This window comes from Mus caroli, chromosome 5 (genome assembly GCF_900094665.2).
Source record: "Mus caroli chromosome 5, CAROLI_EIJ_v1.1, whole genome shotgun sequence".
NCBI classification, from domain to species: Eukaryota; Metazoa; Chordata; class Mammalia; order Rodentia; family Muridae; genus Mus; species Mus caroli.
In genome coordinates this window covers 24,656,699-24,662,708 of record NC_034574.1, presented here as the reverse complement: position 1 = coordinate 24,662,708, position 6,010 = coordinate 24,656,699, and the positions used below count along the sequence as shown (strand labels likewise).

The 6,010-nt window shown below is 45.2% G+C and overlaps 1 pseudogene; it reads left to right on the top strand.

Moving 5' to 3' along the window:
- Nucleotides 1-300: 300 nt before the first annotated feature.
- LOC110294166 lies at nucleotides 301-1,526 on the top strand (annotated as a pseudogene).
- The last annotated feature ends 4,484 nt before the right edge of the window (nucleotides 1,527-6,010 follow it).

Below are 6,010 nucleotides of genomic sequence, written 5' to 3'. Positions count from 1 at the left end.
TATGTCATGGAGACTTCTTATGTCCAAAATTCTCGGTCCTCCTGTCTCCATTTCCATGTGCTTGGATTTTTTCATACTTCTTACAAACCTATCACAATATACAATGTGCAGTTAAACTTTTCTGAGACAATGACTTCTCTTTTAAACATAGTTTACGAGCAGTTCTCTTTGAAGTTTTGTTGGGACAAGAGCTCATTCTGTAGCCCAGGCTATCCTAGACCTGTGTTGCTCAGATGGTCTTGAACCATGACAGTTCTGCCTCAGCCTCGCAAGTGCTGAGATTACACCTTTCAGTGGTTTATGCAGCTACCTCATCACCCACATGAGTTTAGCAGATTCAGGTTCACAGCAAGGCCACTGGTACAGGCAATTTTTGAAGGGAGAAAAGCAACATGCTTTACCTATGGACAGACAGGCAGTGGGAAGACACACACAATGGGTGGAGACCTGTCTGGTAAAAGTCAGAACACATCCAAAGGGATCTACACAATGGTTTCTCAGGATGTCTTCCTTCTGAAGAATCAGTCTCCATACTGGAACTTAAAACTGGAAGTTTATGTGATGTTCTTCGTGATCTACAATGGGAAGGTGTTTGATCTGCTCAACAAAAAGGCCAAGTTACATGTGCTGGAGGACAGCAGGTAGCAGGTGCAGGCTGTGGGACTGCAGGAGTATCTGGTTACCTGTGCTGATGATGTCGTCAAGATGATCAACATGGGCAGCACCTGCAGGACTTCTGGACAAACATTTGCCAACTCCACTTCCTCCTGCTCCCACACCTGCTTCCAGATTCTTCTTCGAGCGCAAGGGAGATTACATGGCAAATTCTCTTTGGTGGATCTGGCAGGGAATGAATGAGGGGCTGACACTTGTAGTGCTGACCGGCAGACTCACATGGAGAGTGCAGAAATTAACAAGTCTCTCCTGGCTCTGAAGGAATGTATCCGGGCTCTGGGACAGAACAAGGCTCATACACCGGTCTGTGAAAGCAAGCTGACACAGCTGCTGAGGGCCTCGTTCACTGGGGAGAACTCAAAGACCTGCATGACTACCATGATCTCACCAGGCATAAGCTCCTATGAATTCATGTTAAACATGCTGAGATACACAGACAGAGTCAAGGAGCTAAGCCCCCACAGTGGGCCCGCTGGAGAGCAGTCGGTTCAGATGGGAACAGAAGTGATGGAAGCCAGCTCTAATGGGACGTCTCTGGCTGGCAATGAAGAGGAGGAGCTGTCTTCCCAGATATCCAGCTTTAATGAAGCCATGACTCAGATCAGGGCCCTGGAAGAGCCCAGGGAGATCACACAGCAAGGACCAAGCTGGCTTGAGCTCTCTGAGATGACGAATCAGCCAGACTGTGACCTGGAGACCTTTGTGAACAAGGCAGAATCTGCCCTGACACAGCAGGCTAAGCAGGCTAAGCACTTCTCAGGCCTTCAAGAAGTCATCAAGGCCTGCACCTAGTCATGGAACTGGAAGAACAGGCTAGCAAACAAATAAACAGCAAGAAACAGCACCAATGATGACTTTAAATAAAGATCTGTTTGATAACACGCTAGCCTCTTCCCCTCTCCCAAAAACTTTGGGCACCTTCTGGCTTTGGTTAGGAACTGAGTTGGACAGATTGGGTAAATGTCAGGTTCGGGGCATCATGCCCAGGAAAGCTGGGGAGAGACTATGTTCTTTTCCTTGGTTTGGGGCAGAAAGAAAGAGTTTTAATGACTGCTTCCTCTTCGCCTCCCTGTCAAAGGGGAGTGCTATTTGGGTGGTTCCCCTGTAGAGCATCCAGCTGCTGATAGAAACCCTGTTAGGTGCAGGCTCTGGAAGAGAAGCAGTGCTTGTCTGCCTCCTGCTGCCTCTGGCCTGCAGTATCACCCTTGGTCTGAGCACTCTCATGGTTTTATACTTTCAGAAAAAGGTTTAAAGACCTCTTTGGGTTTTTGTTTTTTTGTTTTTTGTTTTTGTTTTGGTTTTTTTTTTTAAGCTTCTTATGTTCTTGCTTGTTATGTATTTATATGTTGTACCTAACAATAAAGAAAGAAGAAAAAAATAAACATAGTTTACATTAGTTATAAATATCCCAAACACAAACACTTTAAACTTTATCAAGACAAGATTAAATGCATATTTTAATAAAATTAAACCTAAAAGATTTAAAATTATATTTATCTACTTTATGAATATCTGTTATAATAAAACTGTACTAATTAACATTTTAAATATCTTTTAATACATGAATGTAACAGCAGCTATATTAGCAATAACATAGTGATCACATTTTATATGACATTTGAACTGTTCTCTTCTTTCTGTACATGCCTGTCTTAGTCAGGGTTTCTATTCCTGCACAAACATGACCAAGAAGCAAGTTGGGGAGGAAAGGGTTTATTCCGCTTACACTTCCATACTGCTATTCATCACCAAGGAAGTCAGGACTGGAACTCAAGCAGGTCAGGAAGCAGGAGCTGATGCAGAGGCCATGGAGGGATGTTCTTTACTGGCTTGCTTCCCCTGGCTTGCTCAGCCTGCTTTCTTATAGAACCAANACTANCAGCCCAGAGATGGTCCCACCCACAAGGGGCCTTTCCCTCTTGATCACTAATTGAGAAAATGCCTTACAGNTGGATCTCATGGAGGCATTTTCTCAACTGAAGCTCCTTTCTCTGTGATAACTCCAGCATGTGTCAAATTGACACCAAACTAGCCGGTACAATGCCCCATTTAACAAACAACTTGAAATATAGTATGTATATTTACCATTGATATTGCAGCTCTCCCCAGAGAAATTGCCACTAACTTCTGGAAGGACCTTCACTTTTCTACTATGTGATTTTCATCCCTGTCAGAGATTTAGTCTTATTCTGTTCATTTGATGACAGTTCTTAATCCTATTAAGCAGATATTTTGAGATTAAGAAATTTTAGTAGCACTTCAAATGAAACACTAGAGGGCAGGTTGGGCACATAAGAATGACCTTATCTACTTTATACAAAGGTGGGTGGGTTTGTGGGTTTTTTTTTCCCATTAATTTATTTATTCACTTTACATCCCAATATCAGCGCCCCCCACCTCTCCTCCTAGTTGCTCTCTCACACAGATCCTCCCCCACCTCCCCTCCCCTTCTCCTGGGAGGGGTGTTGTTTTGAGACAGTTTCACTGGGTAGGCTAATCTGGAACTCCCTATAAAGGCCAGGCTGGCTGCAAACTCATAAAGATTGGCTGGCCTCTACCTCTGGAGTGCTGGGATTAAATGTACGTGCTAATCTTGACAGACAACAAATGTGGTTTTATTGTTTGTGGTCTTTTTTTGACCAGAATCTTTTTGAACTCATGTAGGCAAAGATGACGAAGAACTCTGATTCTCTTCCATTCCCCAGTCTCCATTTCAGAGACAGCCTGTAGGTTGTTCCCTTGGCTCATCAATTACAGTCGGATCTTAGCAGTTAAATTCTAGATCTTGAGGCAAACAGTAATAACAGTTAACAGGTTGGTTTTCCAAGAGAAAGACAACAAAAACCGTTTTAGGAGAAAGAAATTAAGCTAGATGGTAATGTTTAGAAAACAGTAGTTTACATTAACATTTGCACCTCAGGCATCTGGAAATTTTTCTGGAAAAAGAATGGCAACCTGGTGCTTAAATTCCCACAGGACCAAATCAGTGGAGGATGCTGATTCATTGTGTTTGTTTGTTTGCTTGTTTGAGCTACCTAGTTCTTTCTCCTCTGGGCTCTAGTTCTCAGCCCTCAGCAGTTAAAAGATGTTCCATGCATCCCTTCTATCATTCAGATGGAAGACAAGATACCCTTGGTCTCTTCCTGTCTGTCTCCAAACTGATCCTCTCATTCTTCTCTTTGTCCTTTGCCATGTCCTGATCCAAAACAAATATAGTCCGAGGCGCTCTTTCTATCCCCTCACCCCGGAGTCTTTCCATCTTCAAGTTTCACTCTCATTTATATTTTTAGAAATATGATTTTTTAAGTCTCCTGTTGTAATTGTCATCTCTGAGGCTTCTTACCTCCATTTGCTAATCAGGCCTAAGTCCTGGAAGCCTCGGCCTCTAAACAATCTTAACAAGGCCGAGAATGTTTTCAGCCTCTGAGGCTTACTGCTGAAAATGCTCACATTTTAAAAATTAGATATTTCTTTATTTACATTTCAAATGTTATCCCCTTTCCTAGTTTCCTCTCTGAAAAGCCCCTATCCTCTCCCACCTCCCCCTGCTCCCCAACCCACCCACTTCTGCTTCCTGACCCTGGCATTCCCCTATACTGGGGCATAGAAACTTCACAGGCTGACTAAGGGCCTCTCTTCCCATTTATGACCGACTAGGCAGCTGGAGCCGTGAGTCCCACCATGTGTTTTCTTTGGTTGGTGGTTTAGTCTCAGGGAGCTCTGGCGACACTGGTTAGTTTGGTCCTGTGTGAAGTTCGTACTGAAGAATAAAAAAATACTGACTGCCCTGAGAACATGGGCCCCGGCCCCTGGCCAGATGGCCTAATTCCCCGGAACTTTTGGGAAAGACAACCACAAAATGTTTCAATGTCCCAGGTGCCTTGAAGTAAATATCCGCCCCTAGACTTCCCCTATTTCCTCTCCGATCCTCCCCCTAGGTTGTGTTTTTTGCCTTTATAAGCCTGCTGGAAAATAGGGTCGTCGTCAGACTCCTCTACCCCTGCGTGGTGTATGGGTCTCGACCTCAGCATGCTGGTTTGTGTGCCATTAAAACTTCGTGTGTTTGCAGCAAGCTTGACTGTTGTGGCTTTCTGGGTCACCAACCCATCTCCACCCTCGCCTCCCACAGAGCCTCTGAAAACACCAGGCTAGGTCCAGGACTCCTGGGGCTTGGCTCCCGGGTGTGTTCGCATTGGCAAGCAGCAGGATCTGCAGACTCTTGGTCCATAACCTGGGCTTTCCCACACTGCTAGGTGGCCATGGCTCTGACACCATGCTAAGCGCGGGCATCAGGGTTCACGGGAGTGAGGTGAAATGAAGGTGGACGTGAGGTAGAGCAGACAGCTCCCTGAGGAGCTGAAGTAGCTAGCACTTGCCACCCACTTGGGGAGGGGGGGTGGTTTCCTTTCCTTTTGTTTCTTTTTTTCCGACTTTTCTTCACCTTAGTTTTACAGCTCAGGTTTCCAGGAAAGGGTAGAATGCAGAGGGCCAAGAGCAAAGGGGTTTGGTTGAATCCCCACCAGGAAGCTGGAGAACTTGGTGCTAGCTGTGTCCATGTGGGGCAAGTGATGGGGACCAGGAACTCCCAGGCTGGGAATATGAGGTGATGATCCTGCCTCTGTCACAGCTCACTGAGTGACTTTGTGAAGATTCCGGCCTTTCTGCTACCCTTTGCTCATCAATGGAGTGAAAACGTCACAGTCAGACATGAAACCAAGTGTCTAGCCAAGTGAGTCACTTGAGAGGGCACTCCTGTGAAATCGCTGTACCTACAAATTAACAATAAAGAGTTCTATCTATGACAGTCTTTTTTTTTTATCCTGAATAAGTATCTTTTCTATTGGATATTTTCTTTATTTACATTACAAATGTTATCCCTATTCTTAGTTTCCCCACCCGAAAAACACCCTCCCCCTATAACCTCCCTTCCCCCTGCTCAACAACCCACCCACTCCAGCTTTCTGGCCCTAGCATTCCCCCACACTGAGGCATAGAGCCTTCAAAGGACAAAGGTCCTCTTCTCCCATTGATGTCAGACTAGGCCATCCTCTGCTGCATATGCCACTGGAGCCATGAGTCCCACCATGTGTGCTCTTTGGTTAGTGGTTTAATCTCTGGGAGCTCTGGAGGTACTGGCTAGTTCATATTGTTGAACCTCCTATGGGGCTACAAACCCCTTTAGCTCCTTGGGTCCTTTCTCTAGCTCCTTCATTGGGGATCCTATGCTCAGTCCAATGGATATCTGTGAGCATACATCCACCTCTGTGTTTATGAGGCACTGGTAGAGCCTCTCAGGAGAGAGCTATACCAGGCTCCTGTCAGTAAGCACTTTTTG